Here is a 17860-nt window from a genome sequence, read left to right on the forward strand (position 1 = left end):
GAGGGGCCGGGGTGGGGAGCACCACACAAACCACCCAACCTGCTCCCTGGAACTCCTAGCACCCCTGGGGGCTCTGGACCGGGAAGCACCAAACAAACCACCCAACCTGCTCCCTGGAACTCCTAGCACCCTGGGGGCTCTGGAGCGGAGCGGGCCGGGGTGGGGATTGGAGCCTTCCCAGGGTGGGACCCAGAACGAAGACATTTCCAAAGAGCAGAGAAACCTTGCCCGAGGGTGGGGCTTTCCTCTGGTTCCGAAGCCCTGAAGGCGACGGCGGGGCCCGAGTCAGGACTGATTTGGATTTTCAGAGGGGCCCACACCGGCGTGGCCAGCACTCCCGCCTGGCTCCTTTCCATTGCAGCCCGAGGCCTGAGACGCAGACCTCTGCTCCAGGCCGAGCAGACCAGCGCCCACCCCCACCCAGCAGGACCCTGCTCCCGGGACCACTGGGAGCTTCCGGTGGTAAACGGTCCTGGCTGCTTTGGAAACCAAGCTTGATGAGGACCCCAAGATGGCCAGCAACCCCCCAGAAGCTGAGGGGTTGACCGGGGCAGATTCCCCTTCCCAGCCTCGGAAGGGGCCAGCCCTGCGACCCCTTGATCTCGGACTTCCAGCCTCCGGGACTGAGAGAACAGCGGCTGTGTAAGCTGCTCAGCTGTGGGGCTTGGTTACAGCCACTCTGGCAAATGCACAGGGAAAAGTCGTCTTCCATCGCGAAGCGTGCTGTTAGCTGCGGGTTTTCAGAGATGCCTGTCTCAGGCTGAAACCCGCTACTGGCAGTAAGATAGCCTGGTGCCAGTCAGGGCCCAGGCAGCGGGCTCATTGGGCCCGTGCACTCCCAGGACCCTGGGCCCGACCATTCTGCAGCCCCTGCTGCGGGCACTGCTCACCCACCTGCTCGGCCTCACAACTCGCAGCCACTGCGCCCCTCCAGACAAGCCTGCTCTGCCCCACGGACTCTGGCCGCCTCCAGGCTGTGCCTGCAGGGAGGGGTCCTGGGTGGTGAGCTCATTGGGCATGGATGAGGCAGAACCCAGGACAGGCGCTGGGCGCTGTCCGCCCCCCGAGGCTCCCTGAGGACCAGGAGCACAGTCAGCAGCAGCAAGCCCTTCTCTCAGCACACTGTTGAGGACCTACTGTGCGCTGGACGCCAGGCCTGTCTCCGGAGAGCAGCAGCCAGGGGAGCAGACCTCTGAGGAAAGCGTGGCTGTGGTACAGAGGCCACCATGGGCAAAAGCGAGGCGGGGAGGCAGGGGGGCCGAGCTGCCAGCCCCAGGGCTGAGAGCCTGCCTTACCTCAGTGGTCGGCAAGCTCATCAGTCAACAGAGCCAAATATCAACAGCACAACGATTGAAATTCCTTTTGAGAGCCACATTTTTTAAACTTCAACGTCTTCTAACGCCACTTCTTCAAAATAGACTCGCCCAGGCTGTGGTATTTTGTGGAAGAGCCACACTCAAGGGGCCAAAGAGCCGCAGTTTGCTGACCACTGCCCTACCTGGTACAAAGGTGTCTGAGGCACCGCTGCCTGCCCAGGTAGCTGAGCAGTCGGCCTGGAGTGTCCCGTGTCCCAGCATGCAGAGCCCAGCTACGAACCCCCCTGTCGCGGCTAGGGGCCCCTTCCCAGACTCCAGTGGGGCCTGGCTAAGGGGCGCCCGAGGGGATGGGGGCCGGGCACACGGAGAGAACGCTTTTCCAGGCTTCCTGAGTCCTTACTTCCTCTCTCCCCACCCAGGCCCTGCCCACACAAACGTGACACGAGGCTCTGGGTGGGTCCCCCAAACTCTCCCTCCTGCCTTGGGGACTCCTGCAGGGACAAGCACTGCTGGCTTTGAAGTAGCCCAAACCCAGGCCAGGAGGGGAGCTGGGGCGTCCTGAATCCAAGGAGGGACAGCACCCTGCTCTGAGGGTCCCAAGGTGACCACGCGCCCTCAGGGCTCCGGACAGCCGCCCTCACTCCCCGCCGGGAGCTTCCCTGGCGCGGCTCCGGGTCATGTCCCGTGTGTCCTCTCCGCAGACCGAGGTGGAGCGGGGACGGATGGCAGTGTGGGCGTCCGGGCGGGGAGAGCTTCCTGCCTGGGGAGAGGCGGGCTCAGCCAGATCGCATTTCAGCCTGTGCAGGGCAGTCATGGAGGTGCTGGCCCAGAAATGCCCTTAAAAGGCCACGGCCCGTCCAGACCTGATCCCGGGAGGGGGGTGGGGACCATGGGGGCTGCCCGGCGCCGACCAGGGCTGCCTCAGGGGCACTTGCTCTGGTCACTGTGGCGACAGTGTCCATTTTTAACTCCCGCCAGAGCTCCCGGCCCCTAGAGGGCAGAGAGGGCCACTCTGCCCCACCCCGGGCGGCCGGGAGGGAGGGAGGGGGGTCTGGGTTGACAGGACCCTTTCCCAGTCCCGAACAGCCACCTCCACCTGCCACTGACCGCACTCCAGGTCCCCACCGCCAATCTTACCTGGGCGAGGTCCCGCCCCGGCCCCCTACGGCCCTGCTAACAGAGATGCGGCAGCGAGCTCCGACCTGGGAGCATGCCAGGTCCCTTCCTGCCCGGCTGGCCTCTTGGTTTGTCCCCACGCACTTGGCTTCTGCCTGCCTCGGGGCCTTCGCCCTGGCGGTGCCCCTGTGTCTCAGCTGGCTGGCGCTGTCCCGCTCTTGCTGGCTGTCCTGTCCTTCATGGCTTTCACTGGGTGGCAGTATCTTATTTAGTGACTCCTTCACTTGTTATCTCTATTTCTTTTCGAATCTGCCCTGTCTCCCCCCCCCCTCCGCCCCCCCCCCCCCCCCCCCGCAGTGTCCACCAGGGCTCCGCAGGTGCAGGCAGGGACAGGATGGAGGGGAGAGAGTGAGAGGGGCTGAGGCAGCGGGGAGGCTGCTTCATGGAGAGCCAAAGTCCCGGGTCCCCACAGAGGGGCAGGGGCAGGGGCAGGGGCAGGGGCAGGGCTGCCACTTGCATCAGAAAAGCCAGACGGGGCAGGCCCTACACTCCTGGGCACCCTTCCCCGCCCCCACTCAGCTCCACCTGCCTCCATTTCTGTGTAACCTGCACCGAGTACCTCCGGCTGCCCCCAACCTTCATCGGCGTCCAGTTCTCTCCTGTCTAAGCCTCAGGCAGGTGGAAACCCACACCTGCCAGGCGCCCCTCACCTTTGCCCTGAGGTCCCACCAACAGTGGCCAAAGGACAGTGTCCGCCAGGGGACAACAGGAGCCACAGCGAGGACCGGGTTCAGGGTGACTATCTCAAAGCCTCCCCTGCACGGCTCCACCCAGGCTGGTGAGGTGCCCTGGGCCATGAGCACCCCCACGCCCCGCCGTGCAGGAGGCCTGGTGCAGCTCCTTCCGCACCAGCCTGGCTGCCCTGGGCCCGAGCAGCGATGGATGTGGCTTGGCCTCATCTCACCACGGGTGACAGGCCTGCTGGACTGCGGGTCCAGCCTGGGGCTGGGGGGGGTGAGGGGGTGAGGGGGACTTGTCTGACCCCTCCCAGCTCTTCCTGAGAGAGGAAACATCCATCGATCGATCTGAGGCCAGCAGGAGCCTGAATTTGATCCTTCCTTTTGAAACCAATGGATCAGCAAACCATCGTGAGCTGGTATTTTCTAAGAGCTCGGCACGGCCCCAGGCCCTCGCGGGCCAATTCCAGGCAGCCTGGTCCCCGGCGGCTCCGTCTTGTCCTGGCCTGCAGTGTGGACAGCGGCTGCCCTGGGCTGGGGCCCCCGGCTGCAGAGGCTGCGGGCTCCCTGCCCCTGCCCCACCGCCTCTGCTCGGCAAGGCCAGGCGCCCAGGCTGGCCTCCAGCGTCGGGCCTGGGTCCCCGGGGCTCAGCGTGTTTCCTGAAGAAGCTTCCTCAGGAACAGAGCTCCCCACTTCCTGTGTTCCCAGAACTGGCAGGGAGCACAGCCGGAGTCACAGGCCTTCCAAGCAGCCTGGGCCTCAGGGAGGGCTCGGGCTGCCCGTGACCCTGGGCAGGCCCCAGCCCTGCCACACCTGTTTCCCCAGCCACCATCAGGGACCCAAGAACCAGCCTCCGCCCACCCCCCACCCCTATACCCCCACCAGAGCCCTTCCCTCCTCCGGTCCCGGGACTTCCAGAGAGAAGTTTGCGGAACCTGTGTGGCCCCAGTCTGCTCTCTCTTGTCACAGAAGCTGAGGCTGGTGCCCAGCGTGGAGCCGGGCCAGGGGTCAGTGCAGGGAGCGGGAGGGGAGGGTGGGTGCTAACACGCCCAGGCCGCCAGCAGGCCCTCTAGCTCCCACCTGTAACACAGGCCCCGGGCCTGAGAGCTTCGCCCAGCTGTTAGGACAGAGGCTAACTGGCCTAAAGCCGCCATCCTGCCTGGCTCTGTGGAGCCGCACAGGACACATAGGCGTGGCCACCTACCTCAGGCCACGTGCAGCGGACAAGCTCCGGCCAGAGCCGGGTGCCTGTCCCCATCAGCAGCCCCCAGGGTGGAGGGTGGAAGACAGACGGAGGACTTTCGGGCCCAGGAGCCCCTGTGGCTTGGTCTCATCTCACCACGGGTGACAGGCCTGCTGGACTGTGGGTCCAGCCTAGGGCTGGGGGGTTGGGGGGTGAGGGGGACCCGTCTGATTAAGTGGATTAAGCAGAGCTGTCCGCCCTCCCGCCCTCCCCTTCTCTCTCTCCCTTTCCCGTGGAATCGGGGGCACAGGCCCTCGCTTCAAGGCACACATTTGCCACTTGCTCACGTAAGGCCATTACGTGGACAGTAACTATACTTTCTGTTTTTGTGAACTAATGTTAATGAGCACTGTGGCCCTCCCCCCAGTGCAGGGACAGAGCAGTGACTCCTCCACTCCCAGCCACCCACCCGGAAACCTCTGCCCAGACCTGTGTTCCTCAGCCTCTCTCTTCTCTTTTTTAAAAAAATCTTTTTTAAAAAAATATGTTTTTGGAGAGAGAGGAAGGGAGACAGAGAGAGAGAAACATTCGTGAGAGGGGAACATCATCCATTGGCTGCCTTCTGCACGCCCCCCACCGGGAACTGAACCGGCGACCTCTTGGTTCCTGGGTTGATGCTCAACCGCTAAGCCGCACAGGCCGGGCTCAGCCCCTCTCTTCTCTAAGAGTTCTGTCACGTGTACATTTATGCCGCACAGCCTTCCCGAGCGCATTGGGGAGGATCCCCGAGTGTGGCCTCGGGGCTGCTCTGTCCACTCAGCCTTCCGTTCCTGAGAAGCGTCGGGGTGCCGGGCACGGCCGGCTCGGTCCCATCCTCTGTCCGGTCCTGTCTTGCTGGTGGGAACTGCTGCTCTCCATCCAGCACCAGACGAGAGGCCCACAGCCCTCCCAACCCAAATTGCTGGGTTTCCTAATACCCACAGGCTGGTGGGTGGAACGGCTCTCTGCACGGGAATGAGGCTGACCACCTTTCCTTAGGGTTATTGGCCAAATGCCTGCAAAATGCCGCTCATGACGGGGCCTGTTCTCCCCCGGCTGTCGGCCTTCTCTGCTGTGCAGGGGTTCTTTACTTTTGCGGTGCTGGTCCTGTGGTCCGAAGTGCTGCAAACCCCTCTCCCCAGGGTGCCAAGTGCATTTCTTCCAGGTGGTTTTGATGGACACGTTCTTGGCAAACCCCCAGAGGTGCCCCTCCTCCCCATCTTGTTGAAACTCACTTTCCCCAGAGCCCGAGAGAAGCAGGCGGCGCCTTCTCCTGTGCCCGCAGCGTGGTGGCCTCGCCTCAGGGCAGAGGGCCCTGAGGAGGAGTGTCCCCGGCTCACTGCTGGCTTCGGGACAGACGAGCTCCAGTGACCCTCCCGCCTGGTGACTACACCCTAGAAAGGACCCTTCTTTGGGGCATCTCACAAAGGGGCAGGGACCCCAAAACAAATCAAACAAATGTGAGCTGGGCCCCAAATATCCAGAGTTCCCTGGGTGGCCCGAGCTGGCCAGGAGAACCCAGGTCAGGGCCAGTGTGCACCAAAGCCCGAGGGTCTGCAGGACAGGGGGTGTGCTGGGCCAGGGCCAGAGCTGACCAGGCCACAGTGCCCCCAAGGACAGCTGGCCAAGGCGGACCGGGTAGGGTCTCAGCCCTGGACCTGCCAGGAGGTCAGAGCTGCCAGGAGGTAAGAGACAGCCCCACCCTGTGCTCACAGGCAGGTGGCCAGCAGGAAGACACAAGCCCAGGAGCAAGTGAGCAGACCACCCCGGGTGAAGCCTTGAGCCCAGCCCCTGGCACAGCCTGAGTCAGCACGGGCACAGCTGATAAAGCAGGCAGGGCAGGGCACCGGCTCGGGGACTCCCGCCTGCTGGACAGAGGAATTCGGTGCTGCAGCCTCGGCTCGGCTCGTGGATGGGAACGTGGAATGGCCACGTCGTGGCAGGCATGCACACTTGTACACGTGTGAACAGCAAATGTGACTGCAGGAGAGGGTGTCTAGAGATGCTGCTACCAACAGCCCCTGGCTGGTCCCACCCTGGCACACCCAGCGCATGAACAGACGGTGCCAGGAGCTGAGGCGGGCCCGCACAGAGCCAGATTCCCACGGTCAGGAGGCGTGACCACACGACACTCAGACTGTGCTCATTCTCGACCAATACGTGGTGCTCGGGGTCCAGGATCAGCAGGGTGCCTGCCCTCAGAGAGCACAGCATCTAGGGTGCCAGCGGACCGCCCCCACAGCCCTGTCCGCAGGTTATGGCGCTCGTCTGGCACAGTCACGCTGTGCGGAGACTCAGCGCCCACACCTGGTCTCCTCTCTGGACTCAGGGTCTTGGGACACGTCTCTTTGTGTCTCTGAGCCTCAGTCTCCCCACCCAGGAACCCAGGCTCACAACAGCTGCACCTCTAAGACACAGGGGCGAGATCAACGGGAAACGGAAACAGAGACACTGGTCAAGCAGTGCCTGGCCCTGCGCGCCAGGAAACGCGTGTCATCTTGTAACCAGACAACCAATGGGTCCGCGCTGCCTGTCACTACTTGAGCCAAATAAGCAGAGACAGGGTTGAATCATAAATGAGTGTTTATTCCAATTCTGCCGGCAGCTTGGGAGAGCAGCAGGTCACCCTGCTCTGCAGCCCCCATAGGCCAGCTGGGTTATAGGGTAGGACAAGGATTACGTGGGGAAGCAGGGATTGCAGGAATGGGGAAGTAAGCTATGCAGGCTGGGGTGGGACTCACTGTTTGGGAAACAAGGTTGTTAATCTTTCCATAATAATAGGCAGGTCTTGAATGAGAATGGACTGCATTCCAAGGTTGACTCCCAGGTCCCGAAGGTACACAACTCCCAGCCAGGTCAGAATGTCCTTTCTTTAACCAACAGAGGCATTCATGGTTAACAGAGCATGGTTAATATTTCCCTTAACCATAGCTAGTCTCCGATATTCTATGTTTGCCCCTAACAATCTGGGCTTTGTTGTGTCCCCCAGATTCGTATGTTGGAGCCCTAGCCCCCGCACCTCAGAGTGTGACTATCTGTGGAGACAGGGCCTTTACTGAGGTGACTAAGTGAAAATAAGGTCACTGGTGTGGGCCCTCATCCAATCTGACGCGTGTTCTTTGAGAGGAGATTAGGACACAGACACACAGAGGGACGACCTTGTGAGGACACAGGGAGCAGACCCCTCCACACGCCAAGGAGGGCGGCCTCAGGAGAAGCCAGCCCTGTCCGCACCTTGACCTCAGGCTTCCCGTCTCCAGGACTAGGGGGCAGCAAGTGTCGGCTCTTAGAGCCGCTCGGTCCGTGGAGGAGCCGCGGGAGCGCCCCGGTGGCTTTTCTTCAGCAACGACATCACCGGCTGACCCTCAGGCTCCCCGAGGACCGCCTCCCTCAGACACAGCGGAGCAGGCAGCAGGAGGGCTCCTTGGGGAGGGAGCTGAATGTCCTCAGATTGGGGGGAGGGGGCCCATCCACAGAGGAGACCTGGCCTCTCCGAGGAAACCGCAGGTGAGAGCAGCATGTGCTCCTGCGCAAGCTCACATGTGCACATACACTCACATGCGTGTCACACGGGATTCACCAGCTGCTTTTGAAAAATATATTGAGCTCAAGTGACAGTGACGGGGCGGGGGGGGGGGGGGGGCTCTGGCTGCTCTCAGGGTGCTGTGATGTCGGGAGGTGGGCACAGCCCATCAGAGTCACAGGGAGGGGCTCCGCTTGTCCTCACCGGGGCTCAAGGTGCCCTCCTGGGCCGACTGACGGCTGGCCCCAAACCAAAGTGCTCGAGGTGGTAAAGGGAAGAAAACTGTCACCCTAAAAGTGAGTCTTAGGAATCCGTCTCCACACAGGGCAGCAGCAGCCCTGAGCCACCCGCTAGTGTGTCAAGCACTGGGGCCGGCAGGGCCCGGCCCCCAAGGGTGGTCCCCAGCTCTCCGTGCTCACCAGGCGTCCCCTCCACCCTCAGGCTCAGGGTCCCTGCAGAGTCCACTTCCATGGAGTCCAAACACCACCGTGTCACTGCTGATTACAAAAACATGAATTCACAGGACAAAAGGGCGGATGGTCCCAGGCCTCTGGGCCTGGCCCGGGTCCAGGCAGATGGCGCTGAGAAGCTGGGGCTCTGTGCCCCCATCACGCCCCTCCCTGGCTTCACTCACCTGAGACCAGAGGAGCCACCAGGAATGCGACTTCCCCGGGGCTTTGCCTCCCAGCTGCCTCTGCACCCTGGGCATGGCCCACAGCGCTCTCCTGACAACACAGATGCAGGACTCCACTGAGTGGTTGCCGTGGCAACCATTCTTGACTCATTTCCTCTTTCGCAGCCCCTCTCGGAACTCAGTGATTAAACACTCCCACCCCCGCTGCAGGGCTGATGCACGTCCAGTGTTTGAATTGGCTGCCCTGTCATGCCTCCCAGGCTTAGGACACGTGTGGCCCTGGTGGAGCATGTGGGTAGCTGGTGGGAAACCCAAGGGGTGCGGGAGGCCTATTCGCGTCTGCTCTCTCTTCTTTCCCACCCCATACCCAGAAGGGCCCTCCCTCCACCCACCTCGGGGCAGCGTCCCATCTCATTTCCTAGCAAAGCCCCCTGGTCACCTGACAACCATCCACTGTGTGCCCCAGAGGAGACCCCTGAGGAGGGTTTGGCCTGGGGTTTGCACAGAAACCATGTGCAAGGTTGGGAGGCAGTCCTGGCAGAAGGGAGGGGGACGGAGGCCCCACGTCCCCCTTGGTGCACACGTGTGGGCACGCACACACACACACAGCAAGTATGGCCAAGCTCCCCTCCACAAGGCCCTCCTGTACGCCCCGGAGGAGCTGCTCTGGTCTGACCCCATGCCGGCCTGTGAGCAATCCCTGGTTTAAAAAGTCCTCCTCGCCAGCCTTCTTCCTCTGTCTTCTAGGAAAGGCATTGCATTGCTCTTGGGCGCAGCATGGAGACATCAGCTCTCTTCAAACACAGGAAGATCCGCCCGGCATGGGAGGGAATAAAATGGTCCCTGCGGCTGCAGGCGGCCGCGAGGACGCAGGCAGCAGCCAGAGGAAGGCCATGCCCCTCTGAGCCGAGCACCTCTGAGCGGGCAGAGCTTCCAACAAGAGCCCAGCCACCCGGCACGTTCCTTCCACCAATGAGCCTTAGCCCAAGGCACCGTCACATGAGCCCTTCCAGTCTCACCCTGTACCCTGGCACAAGAGCTTACCACTGCCCTGCCTCCCACAGGCACAGCCGGGCACCCTCCTTCTCACTCACCACCCAGGCACTGAGTCCTGGCCAGCATGAGCCGGGCACAGAGCTCTGGCCCCAAGTCAGCCAACTGGATCCGAGTTCGTCCTCTGGCACTCACGACTTTGCACGAGCTTCTCCAGGTTCCTGCGCCACCTGGGCCTCGTTTCCTTCTTATACACTAAACCCCTGGGCTGGCTCAGCATTTCCCAAGTAACACTATGCAGAACAGGAAGTGGGCTGGGGGCCGGGGCCGGGCAGGCCTGGGATGTCGAGGTACTCAGGTGTCTCCCTGGGGCTTCTCAGGGCCTTGGCACAAGCTGAGATCTGAGGGAGACGGATTGAGCTCCAGGGTCCAGGCCCCTGGTCTGCACATCAGCCAACGCCAAGGTCGCTCATGCTCGCAGACCACATTCGGGAGACGTGGTGGTGGGAGGCACCAACACCACCGCACTGTGGGCTGTGGTTCTGAGCTGAGCCCCACGCAGCGCCGGGGAGGTCTCGGGTGGCTTACACGTGACTAGGATGTAAATCAAGGCCTCGGGAAGGAGGCAGGAAGAGCCGCTTGAAAAGGAAAGCGTCAGTCTTCCACGGGCCTTCTTCTTCTAACCCTCACCCGAATACACGCTTTTATTGATTGGAGAGAGGGAAGTGGGGGAAGAGACGGCCATAGAGAAACGTCCATAGGCTGGCTGCCCTCCGCACGCTCCCCAACCAGGCATCAAGCCCACGACCTAGGTGTGTGCCCTGACTGGGAACCGACCCCGTAACCTTTTGGTGTCAGGACGACACTCCAACCGAGCCATCGGCCAGGGGCTTCCAGGACAGGCCTCCTGATCAGCCTCCTGCGATGGCTGGGGAGAGGCGGGGCCAGAGTCGGCCTTCCATGGGGGATGCTCTGCCTTCTAGAAGGCTCACCCTACCCATGGGTGCAAAATACAGGGGCAGCAAATGTGAGGTCCCACAGCAGAGAGGAGCCGGGGCAGGTGTGGCTCGGTCTGGGCCGCTCGGACTCGTCGGCAGTGGGCCTTCCTCCCTCAGCTCCCAGCCCTGTCCCCGCTAAGGCCTAGACAGGCCAGACTGGAGGGGCTGACGGGCAGCGTTTCTGGGCGGCAGGGGCCCCACGATGCAGTGATCTGCCCATCATTTACTGTGGGATGTGTGCCAGGCACTGTGCTGGGCCAGGACCACAAGTCAGGCCCCCAGGCGGCCTCCCTCAGCCTCCTCCGGCTCGGAGGCTCTGCGGGGCCAGGCAGATCTGCACCAGAGAACTGAGACGGGGGTCAGGACGTGAGCCCCGAAATGTGGCAAGAGCCCTTCACTGCCAACTCAGAATGGCTCTGTAATCCCAGATGTGAACCCAGATGCCAGGACTAAGTACATGGTTATGCACACACTCAGGCTTCCTAATGGTTTCCCGAGAAGGGATCTAGCCTGCAGGAAGATTCTAGAAACCAGCTTTCTAGGAAGAACAGGCCTTGGTGACGTTTGTCTCCAGGAAGGGCAGAGCTCAGGGAGAGGCTGGTGAAGGGCAGCATGGTGCCAGAACCTTCCACTGCCAGTGTCTGGTGAGGACCCACGTCCTGGTTCACACGGCCGCATCCTCTTGTTGTGTCCCCACATGGGAGAGAAAGAGACCATCGCTGCCTTGTCTCTTCCTATAAGGCCATTACCACCCTCATGACCTCTCACCTCCCACAGGCCCCACCCCACCTCTTCACACATAGTCCAGAGCAGCAACTAAGGCTCAGAGCCCTGGGGATCCTCTGAGGATCTGAGGAGAATGCACCCCAGCATCTTTTGCCCAGGCCGGAAGTAGGGAGCATGTGCCATGCCAGGCGAGTGCTGGCCAGGCAGCCCTGGCAACCCACTCTCCTATCCGAGGAGCCTGGCAGAGGGAGAACAGGCCACAGCTGGGGACAGTAGTAACTGAAGTGGATGAGCCAGGTCCAGGGCTCAGACCCTTGCCTCACGAGAGAGAGCTGCTCGGGTCACATGGAGAAAGGCTCTGGGCTATAAAGCTCTCAGATGCCAAGCTAGAGACTGCGAAACCCCAGCTAGCCTTTCACCTAACTGGCACCCTCTAGAAAACCGAGGGGCAGATGGCGGAGTTATCAGAGGAAGGAACTTGTGAGATGCTGGGCAGCCTTGGAGAGCCGAGTGAATCTCAGATGAGTCCACACCGCCAGGCGCAGGCCAAAGGCCAGCGGTATGGCCAGGGGGTAGAGGGGGCCAGGCCACCCCATCCAGCCTCCTCAGGGACCCTGCATCGGGACAGGCTGGCTCTGGCAGCATCACCTGCCCCCAGTGTGCACTGTCTTCAGGTCATCTGGGCCCCTGGCTGGTGTCCCCCTTCCCTCTTCTCGTGTGCTTGGGGCATGCTAAGAAAATGCAGACAGGTTTTATTTTATCTTTATTTATTTATTATAAATACATTATTGATTTCAGAGAGGAAGGGAGAGAGATAGAAACATGAGTGATGAGAGAGAATCATTGATCAGCTGCCTCCTGCACGTCCCCCATTGGGGATTGAGCCCGCAACCCGGGCATGTGCCCTGACTGAGAATGGAACTGAGACCTCCTGGTTCATAGGTCAATGCCCAACCACTGAACCACATCAGCCGGGCAGCAGACAGATTTTAGTGGGAACCTAGACTAAATGCAATCAGGGAGAACATTTAAACTGGGGCAAAAACATGGCACCTGTTCCAAAGCCAGAGTGAAAACGGATTCAGATGGACCTCCTGCCCGTCTGTCACACTTGAGTGGCTGTCTAAGAATGGAAACTGTCAAGTCACGGACGGAGGAGGGCCCATGGAGGCTGGTTACTGTGGGAACGGGCTCTCCTCTTCTGAGATGGGAGACCAACCCAGAACCCCACTCTCCCTGCTCTTCATGGATTTGCTCCAGATGGGGCTCTGGGATAGGGCGCAGCCTGGTGAGCTGTGGGGCACTGGCCTGGCCAGCCAGCAGCCCCTCGGGAGCCAGAAGTGCCTTGTTCAGAGACTGTGATAGATCATTTAATTGATCCCTGAGCCCCAAAGACAGGACATGTAGATCTGCAAAGAACAGAAACAAGCTGAACCTGGGTTCGTCTGCTTTTCTTGGGGTGCACATTCTTTAGTCCCGGGGACCCCGAAGCACGAAGGGGGCCCCTTCACCCCGCCAGGCGCTGGGCCAGGCCCTCCTCGGGCACAGGGGCAGAGCTTCCTTCTGTGACAAAGGCTGCCTCTCGTGGGCTGCCTCAAAGCGCAGCCCAGCCCAGTGTTCCAGAGGCCTTGGAACAGAGGAAGCGTGTGCTGAGTAGGGCAGGGGTTGCAAATGACAGGGAAGAGAAGCCACCCGCTGCTTGAAGTGCCCATTGTGCAAGCGCCAGCGGCCCAGCGGCCTGGGGATTAATATCGGAGCAGCCGGCTCTTGGCCCAGAATCAGTGTGACTAATTGGGGGACAAACAGGAAGGCTGTTCACCTGCCCAGAGCTCGGTCAGGGTTTCCTACGGAGAGCATCAGCAGCCCCAGAGAGTACAAGCAGTTTTGTTCCTTGCTTTGAGGCTCTCATGCCGATGACGTCAACAGGGCCCGAGGCAGTGTCCGATCTGGACGGAGCAGGGGAGGAAGCTGGTCAGCAGGCATCTGAGACTCTAAGGCAGGGAGCTCTTGTCCCAACGCCAGGCCTCTGTCCGGGACCAAAGCTATTCATTTCCCTTGTGACTCCTGCCCCTCTGACCTTAAGATAGGGCTTTTCTCCTGGCAACTTCCAGGAATGAGACTTTTCTTCCAGCACAGCAGAGGAAACAAGATTAAGGAAAGGGAGTTTCTGGTGCGTCCCGCAGGGCTCAGAGATGGCCTCCGTCACCTGCCAGGGCCTCCTCAGGCCTGAGCACAGTACGCTTGTGACAGCCAGAAACAGGTGACCAGATATACATCCCAGTAACGGCGTAAAGGCTTTCAGTGTCAACTGAAGGGCAGAACACACCACCTGGGCCTACTGGGTGTCCCACAGGCCCTCCCAGGAGCAGACAGACCTCAGGCTGTCCAACATGGGGACACAGAGTGAGGGGACATGAGGAGAAACATCCACTCCGAACCCTGTCCATCCCCCCCAGCAGAGGGCCCTGTCTGCTCTGAAAAATGTTGCTATGGACTTCTGTAGCTCTGCACAGGAAATGCGTGACCAGGACATCAGATAGAAAATAGCCTTCCCATTGTGACCAGTCCATTCAGGTGGGACACAGGTAATGAAGGGCCAGCCCCTCGTGAGGTCTCGGTGACCAGCCCTCTCCTCTGCACTGTCTGCTCGAGAACATGACAGAGGCCTCTTCCTGGAGGACATCCTCCCGGGGCGTTGCTGCCTCAAGACTTTCATTCTTCCAGGTGTTTCCTTCTATTCCTGAAAGAAATCTACACAGGAGGCTTGGGTTTTCTTACTTGTGGCCAAATTCCCACCAAGATTTCATGGCTTGGAGAACAGACATAACAGGGTAACCTGGCTGGACTGAGGGAAGTGTGACAGAGCCCACACGCAGGCACACAGGTGCACGTATGCTCACACAGGAACATGCATGCTCACATACACACAGAGCAGACAAGATCTGTGGCTGGATCTACTAACTGACCTGCCAGGGACATCATTACAAAGACCTGCACTATGTCCACATCTGAGTCAAGCAGAACGTGTTTAGGGGTGGGGGAGGGTTGTGGGGACCCTGTGGTGTGTATATGTGGGGAAGGAGGGTAACAGGGGGGCAGCTCAGCAGCAAGAGAAGCCACAGGCCGGTGGCAGCTGTGGCTTCAGTGAAGGTGCTCTGGCCATCAGGGACACAGGTCCTGGTCCAGAGGACAAAACCCAGAGTGTAAGGACACCAAGAGTCCAGGGCCTCACCACCAGGCAGTCAGTCAGCACCTGGGAAAGGCCTTTCCCTCCACTCCCAGGAGCCAGGGGCCTGGGGGAGTAAACAGGGGTGAGAAGTGAGATAGGTGGGAGAGAATCAAGGGAGTGCTGGGCCATCCAAGGGGTGAGGGGGATCCAGGCGCTGGTGTCTCTTCCATCCAAGGGAGCCACCAGGGAGGGCTCCCCCGGAAGCAGGTGGTGCATGTAGGGGCTCCGCCTGCTCCCCCAGGATCCTCAAGGGCACCCTCCTGAAGACCAGGAGGATCTCAGCAGTGAACATTCCCGCCTGGTCACGCCCACAGACACAGCACACCACCCAGGCTGCAGCAGGCAGGATCACAGCTCAGCCGAGCCAGAAAGGCCTCACCCTTCCCAGTGCCCGGTCAGAACCAAACCCGAACCACCTCTGACCAACGGATCTGGGCCAACACCTACTCCTGTCCCCATAGCCAGGAGACACAAGGAGGCAAGACATTCATCCCAACATGAGAAATAGCCTCCTCCTCTCATCCCTGAGGAAGTGTGTTCAAATGCCAAAGTGCAGCACCAAGACTGGAAAACTCACTTCCCCGGCGGGTGGGGGAGAACACTGATTCATCAGGAAGAGATCAAGGTGCCAAGTACGACGTACAGAGGCAGCGAGTATGCCTGTGTTTCACAGACTGCCCTTCCCCTCAGAAGCAGCTGTGATGCTTGAGGCCAGCTTCAGGTGTGTGTAAGGGGGTGGGGGGGAGGGGGGTTCACTGTGAATTTCATGACAACTCAGGGACTTGCTCCACTCCGCCCTTATGTGACAGCCTCCAAGCTTCAGCTGCGCTGCATTTCTCCTCCATTAGCATTTAAGGAACACAAAGAAAAGGAAAAGCTCTGGCCATTCCTGCAGGGGGTCGCCTGGGCAGCACCTCTCCCACTGCCCTGCCCTGGAGCCGGGGGCTAAGCCAGCTATCTCCAGTCCTGACTGGCACAGAGCTTGCTTTCTGGCCTACAGCGGGTAAGAGAATTTGTCTGCTCCTGACTACACTTATCTAAACTCTTCGGGATCTTAAAGAAATAATTATTCTAGGCAAAGGTAAGACAGGTCGTAGTGACCCTGTCAACAATTAGCTCTCTGAGACAGGAGTAATGTTAATTTTGCAAATTTACCTGCAAATACTGAACATACCTTTTAAACATCAACTTTTTAAAAAATATATTTTATTGATTTTTTTACAGAGAGGAAGGGAGAGGGGTAGTTAGAAACATCAATGAGAAATATTGATCAGCTGCCTCCTGCACACCCCCCACTGAGGATGTTGCTGCAATTAAGGTACATGCCCTTGACCAGAATCGAACCTGGGACCCTTCAGTCCTCAGACCGATGCTCTATCCACTGAGCAAAACCAGCCAGGGCAACATTTTTAATATTAATGACTAATCTACATCTCCCCTACCTTTCTAAGTGTTATCATGTGATCAGGCAGCCACGGGAGCCTGTCATGACCAACACATGCGGTCTAAATATCACTTGGGTTGGGCAGAGGGTTAAATGGTAGATGTCTGGCCACTGTCCTCTGCCTCCTCTCCCTCCCTCTATGATCCCATACACCTGCTGGTGGCACCCAGGGCATGCTGGCCAAAGAGGGTGCCAGGGGAATTTAAACCACTAGTCACCAGAACTGTAAAGGCCCAAAAGCAGGACCAGACCCTCGTCTGGAGAACAAGTGCCCAAGGTGAGGGTGGACACATACCCAGTGATGTCATAATGTGATTAAGAGCTACTAAATAGGGACACAGGTTCAAATTGCAACTCTGCCACTCAGATGGGCAGCTTAACATCATCCCCTCACCTGCAGAAAGTGGCTGTGAGGACGGAGCTGGTGCAAATCAGATACAGGCTCTGACCCCCATCAGGACACTAAACGCTTCCTGTCCAGCTACAGGGCTGACATCAGTGTGGGAGACCTTTTAAGGTCACAGGAATCACGACACCACTAAATGCTTTTCCTGCCCGAGTGCTTGGCTATGTGCCTGGCACTGCACTAGGCCATACGAACTCAACAAACGTGATGCTCACATCTAGGGCAAGGAATCCTTACCCCAGAAATGGTACAGGAAATGGCCCATGTGCATCAGGGCATTTTTGTGTAGAGAAGTTTATCAGGTTGTCCAAGCGCTCCATGACTGCACGACAGATAAGAACCACTATTCTCAGGGCCTGAATCAAGCAAAAAGCAAGGGGATTTAAAGAGTAGGTGGAAGCTGCACTCATCTGCTCCCAGTGCCACACCGAAATCACAGCTAAAGTATAGAGCAATCAGCCTGAATAACCAACTGAAGGCTAGCTGTACTGGTATATTATAACCAAGGATTTACTAGGTTTACCAGTTAATAATGGCGGATTTTGTAATCAAAGAAAACACAATAATTTCAAGAGAAACATCAAAAGTGCTTTATTCAAAGTAATGTCCATCGCTAGCTACACATTTCCCCCATCTTTCAGGTAACTTATGGATACCGTCCCTATAGAACTTTTCTTGTTTTGAGGCAAACCATTCAGAGACCCAATTTTCCACTTCATACGTTTTGAAGTGCTTCTCAGAAAGTACGTGGGCCATCGATTGGAACAAGTGGCAATCTGAAGGAGCAAGGTCTGGTGAATACGGTGGGTGGGTTAATACTTCCCAGGCAAGATCTTTTCACGTGTCTTTAACTGGTTTAAGTGTGTGATGGTGCATCATCATGAAGCAAAATTACTTTGCTGGGTCTTCTGGCACGTTCAAAACGTGGTTCAAAATGATTATTTGTTGTCAGGAGTGATCAGTATTAATGGTTACACCTGGTTTTAAAAGCTCATAATACACCACACCTTCCTGATCCCACCAAACACAGAGCATTGTCTTCTTTCCAAAGCGATTTGGCCTTGCAGTCGATGTTGATGGTTGACCTGGATTAACCCATGATTTTGTGCATTTGGGATTCTCAAAATAAATCCACTTTTCATCGCCAGTCACAATTCGATGAAAAAAAGACTTTCTTTCATGCAGTTGAAGCAACATTTTACTGATGACTTTTCGGTTTTCCATTTGTCTTTCGTTCAGTTGATGTGGCACCCAGTTTCCTTCCTTTAAAATCTTTCCCATTGCTTGTAAACGATTGGAAATTGTTTGCTGAGCAACGTTTAATCTTTCTGCAAGTTGTTTTTGAGTTTGACACGCATCTTCATCCAATAATGCTTGTAATTGTTGGTCTTCAAACTTTTTCAGTTGACCTGGACGTTCTTTGTCTTTCACATAGAAATTGTCACTTTTAAAGCGTTTAAACCAGCATTCACAAGTATCTTGAGATGGAGCATGTTCACCATAAGCTTCCCGAAGT

The sequence above is a fragment of the Cnephaeus nilssonii genome, assembly GCF_951640355.1.
Source record: "Cnephaeus nilssonii genome assembly, chromosome: 3".
NCBI classification, from domain to species: Eukaryota; Metazoa; Chordata; class Mammalia; order Chiroptera; family Vespertilionidae; genus Cnephaeus; species Cnephaeus nilssonii.